Genomic DNA, 26,104 nt, shown 5'->3' on the forward strand with positions numbered 1-26,104 from the left:
CCCTCCCCATTCCTCCTCCCTCCTCCCCTTCCTCCTCCTCCTTCTTCTTCCTCTTCCTCTTCTTCTTCTTCTCCCTCCCCCTCTTACTCCTCCTCCTCTTCTAAATAACAGCTTTATTGAGATAGAATTCACACACTCTAATATTCACACATTTAAAGTGTACAATTCAGGGGTGCTTAGTGGATGCACAGGGTTTTTTTTTTTTGTTTGTGTCCTCTTTCTTTATTGGATGCTTTGTAGATGTCACGCAGATCTAAAAGTTACATTGTTGAGGAATTATTTAAAAACTGGTCTTGGTCCAGAGCTCCAAGCTAGAAGCAAAAAGGAATGGAGATGGCGGGATCTTCCTCCAACATCACCAAAACCCCTCAAACAAGAATCCTAAGCTCCTGCATGGGCTAGAGCCTGGGCTTGGGCTCTTGGGCTAATCCTCAGTGTTTCTGGCTGCATCACAGGCAGGAAAAGTTCACCAGCAACGGGCTGCAGGGAACAGCCAGTAAAGTCCAGACATGGACAAATGTAACTGGAAGGAGGATATGAAACAGACAGGTAACTGTCCCGCTGTAGTTAAGAGTGCAGCTAACGCAGGTGGAGGGGCAGGGGAGGGGCCGTGGGAGCAGTGCTGCCGCACTGCGGGAGTGTAGTCCCAGTGTAGCCAGAGGAGAGTCACAGCTTTGTAAAACCAGTGCCACAACGGATTTTAGTTGGAAGCCATTATCCTCAGCAAACTAACACAGGTACAGAAAGCCAAGCACCACATGTTCTCACCTTTTTTCTTTTCTCATGACAAGTCTATTTTAACATTTTTATCTTACTTTAATTTAATTTTTATTTTTAATTGTATTTTATTTATTTATTTATTTTTGAGATGGAGTCTCGCTCTGTCGCCCAGGCTGGATTGCAGTGACACAGTCTCGACTCACTGCAACCTCCACCTCCCGGGTTCAAGCGATTCTCCTGCCTCAGCCTCCAGAGTAGCTGGGACTACAGGTGCCCGCCACCACAACTGACTAATTTTTGTGTTTTTAGTAGAGATGGAGTTTCACCATGTTGGCCAGGATGGTCTTGATCTCCTGATCTCACCTTGGCCTCCCAAAGTGCTGGGATTACAGGTGAGAGCCAGCGTGCCTGGCCTAAATTGTATATTATTTTAGGTTCCAAGATACCTGTGCTTTTCCTCACTTATAAGTGGGAGTTGAATGATGAGAACATAGTGGGGAACAACACACACTGGGGCCTGTTGGGGGTGGGGAGGGAGAGCATCAGGAAGAATAGCTAATGGGTGCTGGGCTTAATACCAAGGTGATGGGTTGATCTGTGCAGCAAACCACCACGGCACACGTTTACCTATGTAACAAACCTGCACATCCTGCACACAGACCCCGGAACTTAAAATAAAAGTTGAAGGAAAATAAAATAACACCTTCATCACTCCAAAAAGGATTGTCACGTCTCTTAGCCATCACCTCCCAATCCCCCTGTCCCCGCAAGCCCTAGGCAACCACTTCTCTATGTTGTCCGAGAGACTGGTCAGTGGGAAGCAGCTGTTGGTCTCCAGACAGAGGTCCTAACCCAAGACCAGAGGGCTCACATGTCGTGCGTCCTTCTGGTGAGCTGGGGATTCCCATGTACCAGCTTCGACTTGAGGTGTTCCCTGTTGGCCAGGATGTCTCCAGGCCAGTCAGTGTCTCTGCTTCCCACAGACCCGCATTTCCTGTGCAACCTGGAAAACAAATCCTAGACTTAATCCTGGGCCAGTCACTGTCCCCATTCCTGCCCAGCAGACTGATGGAAGGGGCTTCTAGGAAGAAAACTGCATTATCTTCCTGCCCTACCCCGCACGCCGATGTCTGCAGACTGCCTCCTTGCCTCTAAGTTCTTTGGGATGGTCTGTCCCAAGGACACCATAACACGCAGGCTTTGGAGCCTTCTGAGCTGGAGCTACTGTGTCATTCCCATTGTCACATCCTTCAGTCTGGACGTTCCCATTGTCCAGATCTGTTCAGAGGCTTCCCTCTTAGCCTCCTTTTTTTTTTTTTTCTTTTTTACCCAACTTCCATCTTCTCCAAAGCTTCCGAGAAATGACCTGCAGCTTATTCTCTGATGACTGTGGCAGTCCCCTATCTAGTCCATACCCTTCTTAGTAGAATCATGTTTTTGGATTGAAGGATCTTGGGACCAGTAGCAAAAGCACCCTGTTTTCTACCCAACTCTCTGCCCCATTTGGCTCAGTAATCCCAAGTTGGTTAACATCTCCAAGTAGCTACTGAAGACATGAAGTGTTTCAGTTAAGGCTTTCAAAGTAGCCCCATAGGCAGAGCCATAAGATCTGGTCCTCGCCACCTGTGTCTACACCCTGAGCCCCTTGTCTTAATTCAGTAAGCAAGTACTATGCCCCTTCATACGCCATGACTGCTCCACCCAACCACCTAGACACTCTCTGCTGTGCCTCACACCCGGCCAGGACCTCACTTGGTGAATGAGTCCAAAGTCAGAACTGACTGGCTTCATACCACCCTCAAACTCATTGATGGCGTCTGCCAGGGCATCGATGGTCTCAATATCCAGGTGATTGGTGGGCTCATCCAGGAGGAGCCTGTAGGGGTTCTGCCAGGCCAGCCAGGCCAGGCTAGATGCACAGATTTGTGCAACACATGCCACAGTCGATTTTAGAACATTTTCATTGCTCCAAAAAGAAACCTTGCATCTCACTTTTTTTTTTTTTTTTGACGGAGTCTCACTCTGTCACCAGGCTGGAGTGCAGTGGCGCCATTTCTGCTCACTGCAACCTGCGCCTCCCGGGTTTAAGCGGTTCTCCTGCCTCAGCCTCCTGGGTAGCTGGGACTACAGGCACCTACCACCACACCCAGCTAATTTTTGTATTTTTAGTAGAGATGGGGTTTCACCATGGTGGCCAGGATGGTCTCGATCTCTTGACAATGTGATCCGCCCGCCTTGGCCTCCCAAAGTGCTGGAATTACAGGTGTGAGCCACTGCATCCGGACAAAACCTTGCGCCTCTTAGCCATCACCTCTCAATCCTTGTATTTCCCCAAGCCCTACGCAAGCACTTCTCTACTTTCCGTCTCTGTGGTTGCTTCTGCTGGACATTTTCTATAAATGGAATCATGTAATTTGCCTTCCTTTGTGAGTAGCTTCTCGCACTTACTATAGTGTTTCCAAGGTTCACCTGTGTGGTAGCATTTATCATGACTTCATTTCTTTTGATGGCCATATTCCTATTCCACTGTATGAACAAAACAGCTTGTTTTATGTCTGTTTTCTATTTACTGAGTTTCCGCATACAACCTCGCTGGAAAAAATACAACCTTGTAGTGTTTCTTTAATTTGTGACAGAGTCTCACTCTGTCTTATGCCCAGGCTGGAATTCAGTGGCATGATCTTGGCTCACTGCAACCTCCATCTCCCAGATTGAAGCGATTCTCCTGCCTCAGCCTCCTGAGTAGCTGGGGTTACAGACGTGCGCTACCACGCCTGGCTAATTTTTGTATTTTAGTAGAGATGGGGTTTCACCATGTTGGCCAGGCCGGTCTCGAATTCCTGAGCTCAAGTGATCCACCCGCCTCAGCCTCCCAAAGTGCTGGGATTACAGGTGTGAGCCATCGCGCCCAGCCCTCATAATGTTTAAAAAGCTTTGAGAAATGGGCTGGGCACAGTGGCTCACACCTGTATCCTAGCACTTTGGGAGGCCGAGGCGGGCAGATCACCTGAGGTCGGGAGTTCAAGACCAGCCTGATCAACATAGAGAAACCCTGTCTCTAACAAAAATACAAAATTAGCCGGGCATGGTGGCACATGTCTGTAATCCCAGCTACTCAGGAGGCTGAGGCAGGAGAATCCCTTAAACCCAGGAGGCGGAGGTTGCGGTGAGCCGAGATTGTGCCATTGTACTCCAACCTGGGTGACAGAGCAAAACTCCATCTCAAAAATAAAGTAAAATAAAATAAAATAAGCTTTGAAAAATGACTAGATTTGATCATCTTTAAGGTTCTTCCCTACTCTAGAACCCTAAGTTTTATCCCAAACCAGCTAGATCTTGCCTTAGATAAAGGTCTAGGAAGGAGGCCTCTTTGTTTTGTTTTGTTAACACACACCGTTCCCCTCTGAAAAGCAGCTTAATTCTAGGCATTGGGCACCAGAGGATTGGGCTTTTGGCATCCCTGGGTTGAGCATGAGATATACACCAAGAAGCAAGGACAGAGGAGATGGGCAGGAAGTCTCTTTGGAAGAACAGACCAAGGTTATGATAAGGAGATGTTTGCTCGGCCTGCAGGCTAGTTGCAAGAGCATGGTTCTCGCCTGTTATCTTGCTGGACTTGTTGGGAGGATGATAATAAGGGTGACCATATGGTGAATGGACCCTAGGGCCAACCGCCAAGTGCAGCTGTAGACATTTATTTTCTGGTTCAGGATAGAGATGTTTTATCCAGGGTATTCAGTTGTATGAGTGGTTCCCAGCTTGTTCTCCCAATTCTGATTGCTGGTGACTCACCATGTCTTTGTAGGCCTGATTCGACCTTGCTTTATATTTTAGAGATATTTCTGAAAAGCTGGAGCAAAGCACACCTTTTCCAGCAAGATCTTACTTCCAGTGACTTCCATCATTATCTCAGAGATACATTTAGAGGAAAAAAATTTACTCCTTAAAACGAGAAAAGTCTTAACCTGTACCTCTGTTTCTGAAACTAAGAAGGCTTTGGGTCTTTGATTCTGCTCACACAACTCTTGTAATAAAACCTAGTCAATCGCACCTGTCATCGGAGGCTGAGGCGGGCAGATCATCTGAGGTCAGGAGTTCGAGACCAGCCTCACTGACATGGTGAAATTCCATCTCTACTAAAAATACAAAACAATTAGCCAGGTATGGTTGCACGTGCCTGTAATCTCAGCTACTCAGGAGGCTAAGGCACGAGAATCGCTTGAACCCAGGAGGCAGAGATTGCAGTGAGCTGAGATTGCGCCACTACACTCCAGCCTGGGCGACAAGGCAAGACCCCATCTAAAGAAACAAACGAACAAACAAAAATCCTAATCAAATGGACTAAATGTGAATGGAATTAGCAATTAGCAACTTCTTTACACACAGGAAGGGCTTATTTTTCTTGTAGAGTGTTATTCCTAGTTATGTCTGGAAGTTATTCCTATAATTGTGGGAGAGTTATTCCTATAAGATTTAAGGATCTTGCTGGGTACCGTGGCTCACATTTTGTAATCCCAGCACTTTGGGAGGCCAAGGTAGGATGACTGCTTAAGGCCAGGAATTTGAGACCAGTCTGGGCAGCATAGTGAAAACCCGTCTCTGCAAAAATAGAAAAAAAATAACTGGGCATAGTGGTGCACATCTGTAATCCCAGCTAGCTGGGAGACTGAGGCAGGAGGATTGTTGAGGCTGATGCAGGAGGATTGCTAGAGCCTAGGAGTTCAAGACTGCAGTAAGCTATGATTACGCCACTGTACTCCCACCTGGGTAATAGAGCTAGACCCTTGTCTCTAAACAAACCCCAAAAAACAAAAAAAATAAAAAAAGATTTAAGCGTCTTCAGCCCCAAGTTCATGCTTGTTTGTATATTCTTTCATTGGACCCCAGCTTGTGGGGAAATTTTTAGATTACTGCAAATTTTCCCTGATTTCATGAGAGCTTGGAGTCCCTTAGGGCTTTATGTGATGATATTGTTCAAAGAGCTCATCAGGGCTGAGGCATCTGGGATGCGATTTAAGAGACTTCAAGTTTCACCAATTTATTTGCAACTCATCATACTCAGCTACCAACGCTGAAAGCAGAACTTCTGAGCAAATCTCACAGCGGATTTCTATTCATTCCTTTAACAAAAACCCAAGTCATCAACTATTTCACGGTGACCCATCAGGTAAAAGTGCATTTATTTATTTTTGAAGCTCAGCTTCCTTGAAGTTTTGTTTTGTTGCCTACAAAAGATTTAGTACAAAATCCATGAAAATACGCAGCAGTGTAGGCTACAGGCATTGCCGCCACAAAATTTATACAATCCCTAAGTGTGAAAAGAGCTAAGTGAAAAATGCCCAGTCTGAGGTTGAAGTGCATGTCTTGAAGGTATTTTGCCAATTTCACTTTGCCAATGAGTGAAACTTCTCAGGTACCAGGTTCTGGATATGGATGGAATGACTGCATTTAGTTGTCCTTCTCTTAGTGGGACCTTTTGAGCTGTTCTGTTAAGAAAAAAAAAAAAAAATTAGGTTCTAATTATATCCTTCCTTCCTCGCTTCTGTAACTGGGAATCCTCCGGAGATTCGAGCCTACCTAATTAAGTTTCTCTTTGGTGTGGAACATGTGGAACGGCAGAGATTTTTATTAGGTTGGTGCAAAGTAATCGCACCAGCCTAGTATGTGGATGATGCCAAAAAAAAAAAAAAAAAAAAAAAAAAAAAAAAAAAGAAAGAAAAAGAAAAAGGAGTGTTTGGGGCAAAGCTTAGGATTCTTTGCTATAGGATGATCATGCCTCCTGTTCTGTACACCCTGGTATTGGGCAGGCGGGATGGCAACGGTGCGTCTATCCATCCAGCTGGCTGTGATTAGAAGCAGGTCTGGCCCACACACCAATCTTTCTTTCTCTGGGGTCCCTGCCGCTTTGCCCGACAGTGAGGTCATACCTTCGGCACGAGGCCCGGCTGGAATTAGCCTGGGTTTGTCTGTGCAACCCAAGTTGACACATGAGGTTTTCATTAGGTGACTCCTTGGGAGGGGGGTGCCTTGCCGGCTGCACATGGAACAGTCATCTCCCTGGATTAGGGATCTCGCCTGGATTTCCTGGACACGGATCCAGCCAGACATTTCCAGGGGACAGAATGGAAGGCAGGCAGGAGGGTCTGGGATTGCTCACCTGGCCTGTAGCCAGTTTGCCCTCAGTGGTGGGACTGGCTGTGTGTGTATGTGTGTGTGTCTGTGTGTGCGTGTGCCTGCATGCACATGTGTGTGCCAAATGGGCTGAACTGCTCAGAGTTATTTTATTTTATTTTATTTTTTGTAGAGACAGGGTCTTGCTCTGTTGCCCAAGCTGGAGTGCAGCAGTATGCAGTAATTGCTCAGTGCAGCCTCAAACTCCTGGTTTCAAGCTATCCTCCCACGTCAGCCTCCCAAATGGCTGGGACTACAGGCTGCCCCACCCAGCTAAGTTTTTTATTATTCTTTGCAGAGATGAAGTCTCACTCTGTTGCCCAGGTTGCTCTCAAGTTCCTGGCCTCAAGGGATCCTCCCGCCTTAGTGTCGCAAAGAGCCAGGATTACAGATGTGAGCCACTGGGCCCAGCCTGAACTATTCAGAGTTAAATACACAAAAAGCCCAAACTTCTGCCTAGTGCCTGGGGTCTCCTCTTTGGCTCGTCACTGCAAAAGTTATTTCTTGGAACTTTAACTCCGTTCTTTGTTCTCTTGTGGTCACTGTTCCATTTCTCTTCCATCAGCCTCTGCAGCTAAGGTGACTTTTACCAAGCACCAGTTGAGGACCAAGATCCGCCTTTCCTGGATGCCTATTTTTGGGGGCCAGGATCTCTCCATCAGCCCTGATTCTGGAAGCCTGCAGTTCTTTTCCACCAGGCTCCTTGAGCCCTTTAAGCCCAATTCCCAAGGTGTCCTTTGCATGTCAGGGTCAACTTTCCTCCTATGCATCATATTAGTTATGTATCATCCTTGGATTGGCTGACAAAATAGTCACTCAAAGCCCTGGCACGGTGGCTCATGCCTGTAATCCCAGCACTTTGTGAGGCCGAGGCAGGTGGATCACTTGAGGTCAGGAGTATGAGACCAGCCTGGCCAATATGGTGAAACCCCGTCTCTACTAAAAATACAAAAATTAGCTGGGCGTGGTGGCGGGCTCCTGTAATCCCAGCTGCTCAGCTGGTTGAGGCGGGAGAATTGCTTGAACCTGGGAGTCAGAGGTTGCAGTGAGCCGAGATTATGCCATTGCACTCCAGCCAGGGTGTCCCGGCGAGACTGCCTCAAAAACAAAAAAAGAAAAAGAAAAACAAAAGTCACTCAAAAAATTGTCTCCAAAGCTGTATTCTGTTTATTTTATTTTTATTTTTATTGGTAGACACAGGGGGTCTCACTTTGTTGCCCAGGCTGTCTTGAACTTCCAGCTTCAGGTGATTCTCCTACGTCTGCTTCCCAAAGTGCTGGGATTATAGGCATGAGCCACCACACCCAGCCAAAGCTGAATTATAGAAGCAAGTTGAGAAAAATGGCTTCTTGAAGTCGCTGTGGGCTGGGCTACACCCTATGTGTTCGCCTTAGTTTTGTGATCCGCACAAGCAGCTGTTTGGCTGATCTCAGAGCTTCCTGCAACATTCACTGGGGAATAAAGGCTTGGTATCCTCAAGACCTAAGGGATGTCTTCAATTGATTTCTGCATTCTCAGTACTTTCAAAACCACACTACTGGGTCATCTGGAGTGAATCCAGCTAACTTTGCAAATGCTTTCCTGAAACAATCGAACCAGGAAACATTCTCAGCAGCGCAAGGGCCCTTGCACCAGCCCCGCTCACACTTTCCTAATGCAATTCTCTCTTCTTCCAACCCGCGCCCACCTCTACTCTGCGAGGAGAACAAAGGTCCTTCTTTCAAACAGTTGAAGATCTTGCCCTCTTCCTCCTTGATTTACCTTCTGTTCCTCAAAGATGTAGAATCTCATGCAATTCTAGCATGTGTGTTGGAGTTTGGAAATTCATTCTCATTTCTCAACTTAGTTGTAATTTGTTTTCAAGGTTTGCCACTGCCTGGATAGGTGAATTTTATTCAGTTCAGTTAAATTTAAAAAGGATTTATTTCGGGCCCTTATGTGTGAACTTCCTTATTTTTATGGTTGGCAGGATTCACTCATGGTGTGTTTTGAGACAAACTGCTGAGCTGCCTAAGAACAAAATCATGGCCTGAGTCACATGAAAGATATTGGTGGTGTCCCCAATGTCAGCCCTCCTGTCCCCATCATCCCCTTTTCAATTGCCCATTCATTAAGAGTATTTATCCTGTGCTGATAAATCACATTAATATGACTTTTCTGTTTTCATTTCCAATCTCGTAGAAGACAGAAAGGGTATATAGCATATATAATGCCAAGCAGTGCTCATTTCCATTTCACCTTCAGACATGTCAGTGTGCTGGTCAGAATGCTCCAGAACTTGCATTCGGTCTCTTTGGTGAGATAGAACACACACTTCTTTCCTGTGCGTGAGGCAAGAAGCTCACCCACAGACTGCAGGAAGTGGAACTACCTGGCGAGAGGGGAAAGCGGGTGGAGATTTTAGCCTAAAGCAGAGGTTCCCAAACCTGATTACACATCAGAAGCACACGGGGAGTGTGTTAAACCCAAAAACAGGGCCAGGTGCAGTGGCTTACGTCTGCAGTCCCAGCACTTTGAGAGGCCAGGAGTTCGAGACCAGCCTGGACAACACAGTGAGACTCCCGTTTCTACCAAAAGACACACACACACACACACACTCACACACACCACACACACTCACACACACACACCACACAAAATAGCTGGGTGTGGTGACTTGCACCTAGGATCCCAGATACTTAGGAGGCTGAGGAAGGAGGATTGCTTGAGTCTGGGAGCTAGAGGCTGCAGTGAGATATGATTGTATCATTGCACTTCAGCCTGGGCAACAGCACAAGACTCTGTCTCTACAAAAGAAAAAAAAAAATAAAACAGATTGATAGAATCAGAATCCCCAAGCGTAGAGCCCAGGAGCCTGTAGCCCCCCTCCCCCCTTTTTTTTTTTTTTTTTTTTTTGAGACAGAGTCTTGCTCTGTTGCCCAGATTGGAGTACAGTGGCACAAGCTCTGCCCACTGTGCAACCTCTGTCTCCCGGCTCAAGGGATTCTTGTGCCTCAGCCTCCCGAGTAGCTGGAATTGCATGTGCATGCCACCATGCCCAGCTAATTTTGGTATTTTTAGTAGAGACGAGGTTTCTCCATGTTGACCAGGTTGGCCTTGAACTCCTGGCCTCACGTGATCCTCCTGCTTGGCCTCCCAAAGTGCCGGGATTACGAGTAGCTGGAATTATAGGTGCACGCCACCATGCCTGGCTAATTTTTGTATTTTTAGTAGAGATGGGGTTTCTCCATATTGGTCAGCTTGGCCTTGAACTCCTGGCCTCAAGTGATCCTCCCACCTTGCCTCCCAAAGGACTGGGATTACAGGTGTGAGCCATCATGCCCGGCCATGAGCCTGATCCTTTAACATCACATCAGGTTATTGTGCAGCCATATGTCCATTGACACAATTGGGCGGGGGGGGACCCTGGTTAAAAGAAAACTCTTTGGCTACAGAGTAGTCATCGAGCTTGCGGATATTTGCATGAGCAAGAAGGTCTGTGTGGAAGGTAAATGTGAGGTGATAAGGAGTTTTTCCTTTGGGAACCTGATGAAGGAAGTAAAGTCCGTCCTTAGGGGTTCAGTCACCCCTGTCTGAATGCAGGTGGCCCTCAAAGTGCTTGCATGTGCAGAGACCTGGTGTCCTCCCTCCTCCACGTGTGGTCTGAGGACAGTCAGAGTCAGCATCACCTGGAAGCATGTTTAAGATGCTCCATCTCAGGCCCTACCCCTAACTTGCTGAATCAGAATTTTCCTTTTTTCTTTTCTTTCTTTCTTTCTTTCTTTCTTTCTTTCTTTCTTTTTCTTTCTATCTATCTTTCTTTCTTTCTTTCTCATTTCTTTCTATCTATCTTTTAGAGACAAGGTCCCTCTCTGTTGCCCAGGCTGGAATGCAGTGGTATCATCATAGCTCACTGCAGCCTTGTCTCCTGGGCTCAAGCCATCCTCCTCCCTCGTCACTGGTACTACAGGCGTGCGTCGTCACCACGCCTGGCTAATTTTTATTTTTTATTATTTGTAGCAATGAAGTTTTGCCATGTTGCCCAGGCTGGTGTAGAACTCCTGGCTTCAAGCAGTCTCCCACCTTGGCCTCCCTAAGTGCTGGGGTTACAGGCGTGAGTTACCATGCTTGGCCCAGAATTTTCCTTTTACCGAGATTCCCAGATGTTTCATATGCACATTGAAGTCGGAGATACCCTAGTCTGGGGCACACTTTGACAGAATGGAAAGCAAACCCAATTATGTTTCCTTTTTTGAGGGTCTCTCTAGGGAGTGAAGCCCCTCCCTAGTCTCCTACAGGGAACTCAGTGCCTGGAGATTTGTATGACTACGAATGACATAATTCACAAAGCCACTAGTGTTGGTGAAGAACAACTAAAGAAAAATGTCTCTGCAAATGCTTGCATTTGTGAATAAGCATAATTGGTATTAAACTCTTTTGTATTTCACTCTGTGTTAGTGAATTATGGCTTGTATGCTTTTGATCTTACTGTAGCAAGTTTTAACTGGATAATTAATGATAAATAACACTTATGTAATGCTCACCAGGACCCCAGTGATAACACTGGATAACAATAATACTAGCTAATGCATGCAGAGTTTTCATCATGGGCCAAAGACTGTTCTAAGCACTTGATTTATTAACTTACTTAACTATTATGATTCTCATTTTGTGGATGAGAAAAATGAAGTACCGAGGTTTCTAGAAACTTGCACAGGTCATGCCACTAGTAAGAGCCATGTGACTCTAAGATCTTAACCAGATAGCTTTTAGATATAGTATTCTTTTTGTAATTTTAGTGGATATAGGTCACTGAGGGTGACAACAGGACATTGAAACTCTTAACTGAACACACACATATATACACACACACACACACACCCCCTTGAAATACCTTGGTATTTCAAACCTATATGTGAACGTTTTGGCTTCCAATTGCTTTCCAAAATAGTCTCTAGAAACATGGGGTTCTCATGAGGTTACCTTTGGTTGGGCAAAAGACCCTAGCCACTCCCCAAAATGTCCTTGTATGAGAGCAGAGGATGTGAATTGGAGACAGTCTTTAGGTTTCTCATTGTTTTGGTGAAGGGAGAATTCTTCAGACTTGCTTGGGACATGGAATGGTACTGGATGATCATGACATTTCCTCTCCAACGTTCCTATCTCCCTAAGCAAGTCCATCCTCTATAGCATGCCCAGAAAGATATGCCATCTCCATCTTACTAACATTGACCATGTTGAATTCAAGTTTCAGCCGATGACTAACTAGACTGTTTGAGTCACTTCTAGCTATTCAAGCCAATATATTAAAAAAAAATTCTGGGCCAGGCATGGTGGCTCACACCTGTAATCCCAGCACTTTGGGATACTGAGGTGGGGGGATCACCTGAGGTCAGGAGTTCGAGACCAGCCTGACCAACATGGAGAAACCTCGTCTCTACTAAAAATACAAAATTAGCTGGGCATTGTGGTGTGTGCCAATAATCCCAGCTACTCGGGAGGCTGAGGCAGGAGAATCACTTGAACTCGGAAGGCAGAAGTTGCAGTGAGCCGAGATCGTGCCATTGCACTCCCGCCTGGGCTGCAAGAGTTTAAAAAAAAAAAAAATTCTGGTATGTGCGCCTATTCCAATAAGAGCAGCCTCATCCAATTTTACAGTCTGTCTTCTTTGATTTAACACCTAGAGTTCATTGTTACACCTATTCCCCAGACGTAAGCTGATTGCAATTCTCTGTTCATTCACATCAGACCTAGAACGTTCCCTCTTGGGATATGCCAGTCTGATTCTAGCCATGGGCTTGGAGACAAGGAAACCTGGTAGGGGTAAACCTTGAAGAAATAGGCATCCCCTATCAAGGCAACTGCCTTAGCTGTGTTTATTACAGGTCTTCATGGTCTTCGAGTTGATCTTCTCTGAGCTGTAAGAGAGGACGTAAGGGAGACTTCGGGAATCAGTTTTCTAAACCCACCTAACAATTCCTGTTCTGAATCTCAGGTCCCACTCCTTTTCCATCGGGACCTGAAATTTCACATAAGAGATTTGATGAGTCTGTGATTTCAACCTATAATTCTACAGAGTGCACAGTTACATTTGGCATCTTCCCTGAAGGGTTATAAGAAATAAGAGATTATTTTAGGACCTCCATTGAAGCACGCTAGTTCTCTGTGACTTGAGCTGAGAGTCTAAAGGTCTGAGCTTGTTTGCTCTTACAAGGGTGTTCAGAAGCAGCCATCCCAGCTGGCAGTCCTGGTAGTCATCATTGTTACCATAAAGGTCAAACCTTGGAGCCACTTAGGTCTTCCAAAGCCTTACTTTCAATAATTATCGTATCCCAAGAAACCACAGATGACAGTTAATTAATCATAATGCTAATGCATGCGGTAGATACTCGTATCCCCTTTTCAGTGGGCAAGGAGGTCAGTGGTTAAAGGCAAGCAAACCAATCTCAGAATCTCACTTTGGAAGTTTGTTTTCTCCCTGGTACGAATGTACGGTGCCATCTTGAATGCAAAAACCATGCTGGATTCCTACAAGTGAGATTACTATGTGAAATATAGGAAGTTGCTAAAATTCTTCATGCTAAATAATATTTTCTTAGGCAATGTTTACCAAAAGGAATGTATGAGGATGCCTGTCTTAGAATGTTTTAACTAATATTGAGTATTATAATTTTTAAAAATCACGAGTAACATGATGGTGAAAAGTGGCAATTCATTTTGCTTTAACTAGTATGTGAGAGGAACAATTTTTTAAATATATTGATTGGTTATCCATTTTTTCCCCTTTGCAGGCTGCCTACTTTGTTTTCAGATCCGTTTCAGTAAGGATAGGCTAAGTTATGCTGCAGCAATAAATATACCCCCAAATAGCAGTGGCTTAAAACCACAAAATTAAAGCTGTCACTCAGACTGTGTGTTCACTGTGAGTTGGTTGGGTCTTTTCTCCATGTCATCCTCACTCAAGAGTTCTGGCAGAAAGAGACTCCAGCCTGTCTCTCCTTCCATGTTCGCTAAGGCAGGGGAAAAAGACCAGGAATCACACAGTGATTCTTAAGGGTTTTGTCACTTCTATTCACATTTCACTGGTTAAAGCAAGTCACATGGCCATGACTAATATCAAAGGATGTTGAGGAGTACAACCCAACTCTATGCCCTGGAGGGAATGAACTGGAAATATTTGGTGAACAACACCAATGATAACTTTAGAATTTTAGGCTTCTCCTTTTTTTTTTTTTTTTTTTTTTTTTACTAGAATACCATATTCATTGCAAAAGTTTTATCGCAGGGCAAGTTCTTAGAAGTACCATGAAAAGGGGAGAAACACAATTATTATGGGAGACTTTACACATGCCTTTCCATTTTATCAAGTGGACAAAACGAAGTAACACAATTTGAATGACATGGAATGTGTGTGTATTTGTGTGTGTGTGTGTGTGTGTGAGAGAGAGATATAAATTTTATACCCTTAAAAAGAGAATAGCTTTCTTTTTAAGCGATTCTGGAACATTAAGTAAAACATGACTATGTATTAGGCTACAAAGGCAAACTAATTAAATCCCAAAGAACAAGTAATATAGGCACATTCTTTGACTACAATATAATAAACCAGAAATTAATAACACAAGTTTGAATAAGAATCCCACCCACTTGGAAATTTAAAAATTAAAAACCAAAAACCTTTCAATCTCATGAACAGATCCAAGCACTGATTCTTTGAAAAAGAAAAGAAACAAATTCACAAAGCATATTTAATTAAGAAGGAAAGCATTATCACTAAAATAAACTAGATGTGAAAAGTAAATATGGGAGATTTTTAAAAAGAATACTTGATACAGCTTCATATTAGTGCACTTAAATATCTACATGAAATGGAGATTTTTCTGGAAAAATGTAAATTATTGAAATTGGTTCAAGCTGAAGTCAATAGTCTAAATCAGAAGTTGCATACTTGCGGCCTACCAGCCAAATACAGCTCATAGCCATGTTATATTTGGCCTGTACACCATTTTATAAAGCAGAAAATCTCACATTAAAAATATACATTCCTCCTGTTAAAATATTGGAGAATTTGGCAAGACTAGACCTGCATTCCTTCATTGCAATAATTTGGTGAAGTTGAGTGGCCATCCCCTCTGGGTAGGGCATCTGCCACAGTCTCCATTATTCATTAGTGTTTTATGCCTGCCTACTCCCGTTTTGATGGACTGGCTTGGTCTCTATAGGCTTTGGAGTTTGCCACCCTACCTGTACGGACCAGCAATAAGGGCATATTTTACTATTCTATTTTCATTCCTCACTTCCCTTAATTATAGGGAATTAATTTTTCTAGTTTTTAATTTTTATTTATTATGGATATATATTAGTTATACATATTTGTGGGGTACATGTGATATTTTGATACAAGCATACGATGCGTGATGATCAAATCGGGGTAATTCAGGTATCCATCACCTAAAGCGTTCATGATTTCTTCGTGTTAGGAACATAGCAGTTGCACACTTAGTTATTTTGAAATACGCAATAAATTACTGGGCTGTGTGTTTGTCTGTTTGAGACGCAGTCTCACTCTGTCGCCCAGGCTGGAGTGCAATGGCGAGATCTCAGCTCACTGCTACCTCTGCCTACTGGTTCCAGCGATTCTCCTGCCTCAGCCTCTCAAGTAGCAGGGATTACAGGTGTGCACCAGCAGGCCTGGCTAAGTTTTGTGTTTTTAGTCGAAATGGAGTCTCACCATGTTGGCCAGTCTGGTCTCAAATTCCGGACCTCAGGTAATCCGCCCACCTCTGCCTCCCAAAGTGCTGGGATTACAGGCATGAGCCACTACACCCGGCCAATAAATTACTGTTAATAATAATCACCTATTGTGCTCCTGATCACTAGGTCTCATTCCTTCTAAATAACTGTATTTTTGTACCCATTAACCGTCTCCTTTTATCCCCCACACCCACTACCCATCCCAGCCCCTGTAACCATCATTCTACTCTCTTTCTGCATGAGTTCAGTATGTTTTTTTAAGCTCCTGTAGATCAGTAAGAACATGTGATATTTTCTTTCCGCATCTGGCTTATTCCACTTAACGTAATGTCCTCCAGTTCAACCCATGTTGTTGTAAGTAAAAGCATTTCCTTCCTTTTATGGCTAATATTCCACTGCGTAAATGTGCCACATTTTAAAAATTCATTCATCCATTGATGGACACTTGGATAGATTCCATATCTTAGCTATTGTGAATAATGCTGTTGTAAACATGAAAGTGCAAATAAGGGAATTGATGTTTTTGTGGGTTTTTGTTGTGTATCTGTTACCATTTCTAGCTACTTCAATAGATTACTTATTTTATTTTAATTCTTTATTATTTAATAATTAAGGCAACTAGGATGGGAAATTGGACACTGAGAAAAGCCTCAGTGATATCTCTCAAATTTTGATAGATGGTTTTGATGTTTTCATTATAATGTTTTATTGTATTTTAAAATTGGGCTATAACCTCCTTCCTTCCTTCCCTTCCTTCTCTTCCTTCCTTCCCTTCCTTCTCTTCCTTCCTTCCCTTCCTTCCCTTCCTTCATTTCCTTCCCTTCCTTCCCTTCCTTCCCTTTCTTCTATCTCCTTTCTTTCTCTTTTCTTTTTTCTCTTCTCTTTTCTTTTCTTTTCTTTTTGTTTCTTTTCTTTGTAAATTTTATAGAAAACTATCTTACAATTTAATTTCTGAGTCACTGGATTTTTAAGTTCCTAGTTTACATTTTAATTTTTTTGTTTCTTTTTTGGATGGAGCTCTGTCACCCAGGCTGGAGTGCAGTGGCGCAATGTCAGCTTACTGCAACCTTTGCCTCCCAGGTTCAAGCAATTCTTCTGCCTCAGTCTCCCAAGTAGCTGGGATTACAGGCACACACCACCACATCTGGCTAATTTTTGTATTTTTTTTTAGTAGACATGGGGTTTCACCATGTTGGCCGGGCTGGTCTCGAGCTCCTGTCCTCAAGCGATCTGCCCACCTCAGCCTCCCAAAGTGCTGGGATTACAGGTGTGAGCCAATTTTCTATTTTCATTGCATTGTGCAAAGTAAGTATAACCTGATATTTGCTAAGATTTTTCTCTGTAACCAAGAATAAGATGAACTTTTGTGAAGGTATTGGCTCTATGCTACAAGGCTTTTTGTATGTGCATAGAAGTTATCTTCACATTACCCATGTGCCCTGTAGCCCTATTTTTGGTTATTTTGTCCAAGATAAATTATTGTGATGTACTGATGCTATGTTACTTCCTGGATTTACTTCCAACGGTTTTTATTTTAATTTTCAGCGCTCTGCCCTCATAGTGGATTTCACCTTTCATCAGTGCAAATGTTCTTTAAATGCTTTTGAGTTATGCTTTTGAGTCCTGTTGATTTTTGCCACATAACCTTTTTGCTTGTGTTTGTATAACATTTATCGTTATGTGCAGTGGTCACTGGGGCCATTCACAATTACGCAGTTTCTTCTCCTTCCAAGAATACGGTACACGATGCCCTACCTTTTTCTGTGATTTTGTTAGGGGTGAAACCTTTACCCAATATACATGATTGTGTTGTAATTTTTAATTATTCTGAGAGCCTTTTTATTGGTACACTTAGTCTTTTATATTTATTTCACATTAAGGCTGAGTCTTAATTCTGTCATTTTGTTTTGTGGGGGTTCTCCTGTGTACCTACTATGAAGTTATTAGTTTGTGACTATGGTTGTGTTTTTGTTTTTTATATTATCCACTCAACTGTGTGGAAGGTAGATATCTTACTTTTACTCTCTTTAGTGATGGCTGCAAAGTTTTTTGTGAGCTTATCTCTAACAGCTAACATCAGTTACAAATGAGTAATACCTTTATTATGGAAGATAAGAAATTAAATGTTATCTCTTTTCTGTTCTTTGTTAATTTTAATATATGGTGGTTATAAATATGTTCCTCCCATTTTTTACAAATTTTATTATTTTCAATTTAAATAATATATTATCAGTTTTATAATAATATTAGAAACATTTATCTTGTCTGTATATTTAACTGTCTTTAGTGCTTACTCCCAGCCATACTTAACTCTTTTTCTGTTTCTTATTTTTAATTAATATATATTTGTTCCGGCATAAACTTTCCCAAATTTCTTTTTTTTTTTTTTCAGGAAGTTTACTTTAAGCATTAATTCTCTTAGTTTTATAAATCTGAGAATATCTTTCACACATATTCACACAAATCTGAGAATATCTTAACACACAAAACAACTGGGTTAGATATAAAATTCTTGGGCTATAACCTCCTTCCTTCCTTCTCTTCCTTCTCTTCCTTCCTTCCCTTCCTTCTCTTCCTTCCTTCCCTTCCTTCCCTTCTCTTTTCTTTTTTCTCTTCTCTTCTCTTTTCTTTTTTCTCTTCTCTTCTCTTTTCTTTTTTCTTTCTCTTGAGATGGAGTCTCACTCTGTCTCCCAGGCTGGAGTGCAGTGGTGTGATCTTGGCTCACTGCAAACTCCACCTCCTGGGTTCAAGTGATTCTTGTTCCTCAACCTCCCAAGTAGCTCAGATTACAGGCGTACGTCACCACACCTGGCTAATTTTTGTATTCTTAGTAGAGACAGGGTTTCAACATGTTGACCAGGCTGGTCTCCAACTCCTGACCTCAGGTGATCCGCCTGCCTGGGCCTCCCTAAGTGCTGGGATTACAGGCGTGAGCCACCACGCCCGGCCTATAACCCTTTTCTTTTAAAGGTCTATGAGTGCTTCTTCATTATCGTTAGGGTTTAAATATTGTTAAGTTTGTGATAACCTGTTTTTCCTTCCTTGTGAGTAATCTAATTTGGCGTAGGATGTAATCATTTTCCAGGAGGTTTGAAAATGTCACCAGTTCATATTCATCTCTGTGTTCTAGTAGTGGTGGTCCTTGGTTTTGTGTTGTTGTTGTGGTTCCTTGGAATATGATTCACACTCTCAGTTTTTATTTATTTACTTATTTATTTTTAGAGACAGGGTCTAACTCTGTGTCCCAGGCTAGAGTGCAGTGGTGCAATCAAAGCTCACTGTAACCTCAAACTCCTGGGCTCAAGCGATCTTCCTGCCTCATCCTCCAGAGTAGCTGGGACTACAAACACGTGCAACCACAACTGGCAATTCTTTTCCATTTTTTTTGTAGAGGCGGAGTCTCACTGTGTTGTCCAGGCTGTTTCCAAACTCCTAGTTTCAAGTGATCCTCCTGTCTCTGCCTCCCAAAGTGCTGGGATTACAGGCGTGCACCATCACGCCCAGCCTACACTCTCAATTTTTAAACCAAGTTTTCTTTCTGGAAAACATTTGTTCAACCCTTTTTTGTTTTCTGCTTTTGCTCCGTGTATTTCAATCTCTCTTACTAGCCGTATCCACAGCTTAGATCCTGAGCTATGGCCTTCCAATACCCCTCATAGCTGTTCTTTCTCTCTGTTTTTGCTCATCCTTTTATATTCTCATACATATATTTTCTGCTTCACTACTTGGAGGTTTTCCGGTGACTAGTCTACTGATCACTGGATTTCATTTTTGTAACAATGCTTTCTCCTCTCTGTGAAATTCTCTCTCATTCTTTTTCTAATCTGGTTGTGACATCTTTTCAGTGTTGTCGAGGACATAAACTAGATACTTTTCTAACACTCTTTGGTGGATCTGTTTTAGTGCTGGGCAGTTGCTGAGTCAGACAATTGATTGGTGGTGGCTGTCTCAGCTTCCCAAATAGCTGGGATTACAGGAGCACATCACCACGCCCAGCTAAGTTTTGTATTTTTGGTAGAGACAGGGTTTCACCATGTTGGCCAGTCTAGTTGAAAACTCCTGACATCTTGATCCACCCGCCTGGGCTTCCCAAAGGCGTTTCTTGTAACAAAATGCTCCCTGAGGTTTTGTGTCTGTGCTATGAGAGGTACTTGTTATTTTTCATTTCTGCCTTATTTCAGTGGGTGGAACTTTTGGATCAAAATAATAGTAATAACTGTTATTTCAGACACTCTTTTGTTTCTGACCTTAATGATACTGATCCCCAGAGTTCTGAGTTTAAACTTGAAATTTACATCGATTGTTGTCTGAGATGGACACTATTTATTATGGTTAGGGTAATATCTTACTTGTGGTTTACCCCTTTTTTCTTTTTAAATCAATAACAACTTTGAATAACTTTTTGACATCTATTGAGATAATCATGTCGTTTTTATTATTTGACTTTGTGATGAAATCAGGTCTTTTTATTATTTGACTTTTGTTATTTGACCCTCATTTAACTGGATTTACAATAATCGAAAAACTGCCGCAGTTTATGGATTACTTCTCTTTAGCTGAGTTTCTCTCTCTATATCCTGTTGTGTTTGACTATTGTTTTATTTTTTAATTTAGGTTTTGCAAATATATCCATAAAAATAATTGGACCGGCCACAGAGGCTCACCCCTATAATCCCAGCACTTTGGGAGGCTGAGGCAGGCGGATCACTTGAGGTCAGGAGTTTGAGACCAGCCTGATCAATGTGGTGAAACCTCATCTTACCTAAAACTACAACGTAGCCAGGCATGGTGGTGTGCCCCTGTAGTCCCAGCTACTTGGGAGGCAGAGGTGGAAGAATTGCTTGAACTCCGGAGGTAGAAGTTGCAGTGAGCTGAGATCGTGCCGTTGTACTCCAGCCTGGGCTACAGAGCGAGGCTCCTCTCAATGAAAATAATAATAATAACAATAATTGATCCATTTCGTTTTCTTTCCATTTTCAGAGTTTTAATACCAGAGTTAGGCTAAATGTATAGGATATTTGGGACTTTTCCATCTTTTTTGCACTGGAAAAGATTACATAATAACCATTTTTGAGTATTTGAACACATATTTCTGTGAAATCACATAAAACTTAAAACAGTTTAGGGCAATTCTTTAACAATGTTTAGTTTATATCATGTTCATTAATTTACACAAGTGATCATTTTCTTTAGTGAATCCAATTATCTATTCATTTCAGAAATCACTAATTTCTTTTGGATTTCAAATGTATTAACATAAATGTATACTTGCCATTCTTTTATATTTTAGTGCCTTTTAATTCTGTAAATACACCATCTTTGCAATTTCTAACTTTATATATTTTTGTTTAATCTCTTTTTTCTTAACCCGACTTTCAGATGATTTTTCTTATACATTTGTTTTTACCCAGAGAATTATATCACTGTCTTGATTAATAGTGGTATTAGGTCAGTTTTTGGAGGGAAGATTTACATTGTGGATTTTAATTCTGCTAGGAGTTATTTTAGTTTGTTGTATTTTTGCTTTGTTTTCTTCAGCCTCCTTTTCATCTCAGCCTGTACCACCTGATTTTTTACTTTTTAAGTGAGACGTAATTCAAATACTCTAAAATGTAAAGCTCTTGAGTTCAGTTTGATGAATTTTGACAATTATAAACAGCAGTAAAACGCATACTCCAATACAAAGTATAAAACATTTCTATTACCCCAAGTAGTCCCTTGACAAATAATTTTTCCCATTCTGTGGCTACATTTCATTTCTTAATATAATAACCCCTCCTTATCCAAGAGGACATACGTCCTGTGACCTTCAGTAGATGCCTCAAACTGTACATAGTACCAAACCCTGTATATACTATGCTTTTTCGTATGCATAGTTACAATAAAGTTAAATTTATAAATTAGGTCCAGTGAGAGATTACAATAACTAATGATAAAATAGAACAATCTTAACAATATACTCTAAAACAATTTAAGTGAATGTGATTTCCCTTTCTGTCAATGTATCTTATTCTACTGTACTCTCCCTTGTAAAACATTTTTTAAAAAATTTGTAGAGATGGGGTCTTGCAGTGTTGCCCAGGCTGGTCTCAAACTCCTGGTCTCAAGCAATCCTCGCACCTCAGCCTCCCAAAGTACTGGGATGACAGGCTTGAGCTGCCATGTTCTTCTTGTGATCATGTCAGATGATAAAATGCTGCTATGATGAGATGGGGTGAATGGCATGGGCATAATGACATAGCATTTGGCTGCTATTGACCTTCTGACCATAAGTCAGAAAGAGGATCATGTGCTTCAGGTGATCCTGGTCATTGTGGAGCCATGACAATGTCAAAAGTAGATGGCAGCAGTGACTAACAGGCAGGTAGTATAGACAGCTTGGATATGCTGGACAAAGGAGTGATTCACGTCTCTGGCAAGTTGGAGTGGGATAGCATGAGATTTTATCACGCTACTCAGAACAGTGTGCAATTGGAGACTTATGAATTGTTTATATCTGGAATTTTCCATTTAATATTTTCCAACCGCATTGACCAGTTAACCAAGGGTAACTGAAGCCACAGAAAGTGAAACCGCAGGTAGGGGGGATCTACTGTAGTATCTTTTGATGAGCAGACATTTGAAACTTTGATTAAATCCAGTTTATCACTTTTTTCTTTCATGTTCGGTGCTCTTTGGTTCCTGTCGAAAAAAATCTCTGCCTGCATCAATGTTATAAAAATATCGTAATCCCAGCGCATTGGGAAGCCGAGGCAGGGTGGATCACTTGAGGTCAGAAGTTTGAGACCAGCCTGGCCAACGTGGTGAAACCTCACCTCTACTAAAAATATAAAAAACAATGAGCTGGGCCTACTGGTGGGTGCCTGTAATCCCAGCTACTCGGGAGACTGAGGCAGGAGAATTGCTTGAACCCGGGAGGTGGAGGTTGTAGTGAGCCAAGATCAGCCCACTGCATTCCAGAAAAAAAGAAGAAAAAAAAATTTTACTACATTTTTTTCTGGAAGGTTTATGGTTTTAGCTTTTACTTTTAGGTCTATGAGCCATGAGAAATTAGTTTTCCTATGTGAAGTGTGGTAGAAGTTGAGGTTTGGTTTGCCCTGTACAAAGTTTTGGTTATTGTAAGTGTAATCTGTTTTTTTTTTTTTTTTTTTTTTTTTTTGAGACGGAGTGTCGCTGTGTCACCCAGGCTGGAGTGCAGTGGCGCGATTTTGGCTCACTGCAACCTCCGCCTCCCAGGTTCAAGCGATTCTCCTGCCTCAGCCTCCTGAGTAGCTGGGACTACAGGCGTGTGCCGCCACGCCCAGCTAATTTTTTGCATTTTTAGTAGAGATGGGGTTTCACCATGTTAGCCAGGATGGTCTCCATCTCCTGACCTCGTGATCCGCCCACCTCGGCCTCCCAAAGTGCTGGGATTACAGGCGTGAGCCACTGCGCCCAGCCAGTGTAATCTGTTAAAACTACTTTTCTTTCCTCACTGAATTGACTGAGAAGCTTGATTGGACATCAATTGACCATAAATGTGACAGGTCATTTTTGGATTCTCTATTCTGTGTTTTGGATCTCTTTGCTCTCTTTTGTACACTAATAGCACACTGTCTTGAAGATAGTACTTTTATGCTAAGTCTTGAAGTTAAGCAGTATAGGTCCCGAAATTTTGTTAATTTCAAAATTGTGAATAACTGTAGAATGAACATGGGTATCCATGTATCTCTTAAAGAAAATGTCTTTATTTTGCCCTTATGGTGCAGATGGAAGACCTTAAGGTGCAGATGGAAGATTCTAGGTAATAGATTTTTCTTTGTGTAACATAAAGATATTTTATCTTCTGGCCTTCATTAGTTCTGACGAGACATTCACAAATATTTTTAGTGTTATTTTTAATTATATAGTACGTCTTTTGATTTTTTAAATTTTATTTATTTATTTATTTATTTTTTAGACTGAGTCTTACTCTGTTGCCCAGACTGGAGTGCAGTGGCATGATCTTGGCCCACTGAAACCTCTGCCTCTCAAGTTCAAAGGATTCTCCTGCCTCAGCCTCCTGAGTAGCTGAGACTACAGATGCACACCACCACACCCAGCTAATTTTTGTATTTTTAGTAGAGATGGCGTTTCACCATGTTGGCCAGGCTGGTCTCAAACTCCAGACCTCAAGTGATCCACCCACCTTGGTCTCCCAAAGTGCTGGGATTACAGGCGTGAGCCACCGCACCCAGCGATTATTATGTAGTATGTCTTTCCCATTGACTGTCTTTAAGCTTTTTTTGCAAGTTTTTGGCAGTCTGTGCTGTACCTAGGCATGGTTCAAGTGATTCTCCTGCCTCAGCCTCCCAAGTAGCTGGGACTACAGGCGCAAGCCACCATGCCCAGCTAATTTTTGTATTTTTAGTAGAGAGGGGGTTTCACCATGTTGGCCAGGATGGTCTCAATCTCTTGACCTCGTGAACTGCCTGCCTTGGCCTCTCAAAGTGCTGGGATTACAGGCATGAGCCACTGTGTCTGGCCTGTATGTATTTTTTCATTCCTTGCATTTTCATTTATTTTTATTTTATTTTATTTTTTTAGAGATGATGTCTTGCTCAGCCGCCCAGGCTGAAGTACAGTGGCATGATCATAGCTCGATGCGGCCTCAAACTCCTGGGCTCAAGTGATCCTCCTGTCCCCGCCTTACAAAACTCTAGGATTACAGGCACATGCCACCTCACCTGGCTGATTTTTAAACACAATTTTTGTAGAGATGGGGGTCTCACTATTTCTTTTGAAATAATTTCCATATCTCTGCTCAAACCACCAATTTGTTCATATTTTCTATTTCACCATGAGATCCTTTGGCACATTTATCATACTTATTTTAAATTCTGATCATTACAACATCTGGACCATCTTTTAAGTCTGCTTCTGTGAAATTTTCTCTTGCGTATCAGTCACACTTTCTTGCATCTTTTTTTGAGACAGAGTCTCTGTCTGTTTCTCAGGCTGGAGTGCAGGGGCGCGATCTCGGCTCACTGCAACCTCTGTCTCCCAGGCTCAAGCGATTCTCCCACCTCAGTCTCCCAAGTAGCTGGGATTATAGGCGCCTACCACCACACCTGGCTAATTTTTTGTATTTTTAGTAGAGACAGGGTTTTGCCATGTTGGCCAGGCTGGTCTCGAATTCCTGACCTCAGGTGATCTGCCCTCCTCAGCCTCTCAAAGTGCTGGGATTACAGGCATGAGCCACCACACCTGGCCTGCTTTCTTGCATCTTCTCATAATTCCTGATTGAATGCCAGATACTGCATGTAAAAAAAAAAACCCCGCAAGTCTAAGATAAATAAAATGTACGCACCAAATAGCAGGACCCTCCTGCCAGGCACTAGAGTCAGGCTTTCACGCGAGGTAATCTGTAGTTGAGCTGGATAGGAGTTCTGTTACAGCTTTAGTTGAAGTTGGTTCACAGCCACTTCAAAGATTTCGAGGGTAGCATCAGGACTTTCTGTTTTGCAGAGCTTGTGATGGGAGCAATGGGAAGACTCTGCAGATGTCTTTATGCTTTATAGTGGAGCTGCCAAGCTTTCTGAACCACGCTGACTTTTTGCTTACTGTCTTTTTCTGTCCAGTTCCATCCTGGTTTTCTGGGTTTTCAGGAGGTCTCCTTCCATTCTGTTTCTAGTCCTCAAAGAGCAGGTGCAGAAGGGACCTCAGCCATGGAGGGAGGGTCTCAGAGGGACTTCCCTCAGCTACCTGCCCTATCCTACCTTCGCCGTACTAACTGCCTACACCCAGTTAAGGTCTAAGGACTAAAGAAGTGGCGGGTGCAACGTGCTCTTCAGCTGGGGCTTTTTGGAATGTGAATCTGTCACAGCAGCTGTTAAAAGTTTGTTCCGGCTGGGCGCGGTGGCTCACGCCTGTAATCCCAGCACTTTGAGAGGGTGAGGTGGGCAGATCACCTGAGGTCAGGAGTTCGAGACCAGCCTGGCCAACACGGTGAAACTCTGTCTCTACTAAAAATACAAAAATTAGCCGGCCTGTTGGCACATGCCTATAATCCCAGCTACTCAGGAGGCTGAGGCTGGAGAATCTCTTGAACCCAGGAGGTGGAGGTTGCAGTGAGCCGAGATTGCACCACTGCCCTCCAGCCTGGGCAACAGAGTGAGACTCTGTCTCAAAAGAAAAAAAAAAAGTTTGTTCCAAGTTAGGCAGCCTCCTCCTGAAGCCCATGTCTACTATGAATGATAACCTCTGGGAGCCTCTTCTCTCCTAGGAAGGCCTCATTACTTTGTAGAATTTATCTCTTTTAGATTTCTTTATTTCTTAGCTCTTTGATGGATTAGAAAGATAAAGGAGGCTAGGCAGAGGTATCTGGGGTAGGAGAGATACCCACTCCAATTACGAAGACATCTGGATAAGTTCTGGCTAGTCCAGGAAGGAGCTGACAGCTGTTCTCAGGAGGTTTCTTAGCAGGGCTCACAGCTGTAATCCCAGCACTTTAGGAGGCTGA

At 42.8% G+C, this 26,104-nt stretch overlaps 1 protein-coding gene across 6 annotated transcripts in view; it reads left to right on the forward strand.

Moving 5' to 3' along the window:
- CALN1 (calneuron 1) overlaps window positions 1–26,104 on the forward strand; it is a 662,896-nt gene that overhangs the window by 331,374 nt on the left and 305,418 nt on the right. The window lies entirely within an intron of this gene.

This window comes from Macaca thibetana, chromosome 3, assembly GCF_024542745.1.
Source record: "Macaca thibetana thibetana isolate TM-01 chromosome 3, ASM2454274v1, whole genome shotgun sequence".
NCBI lineage: Eukaryota > Metazoa > Chordata > Mammalia > Primates > Cercopithecidae > Macaca > Macaca thibetana.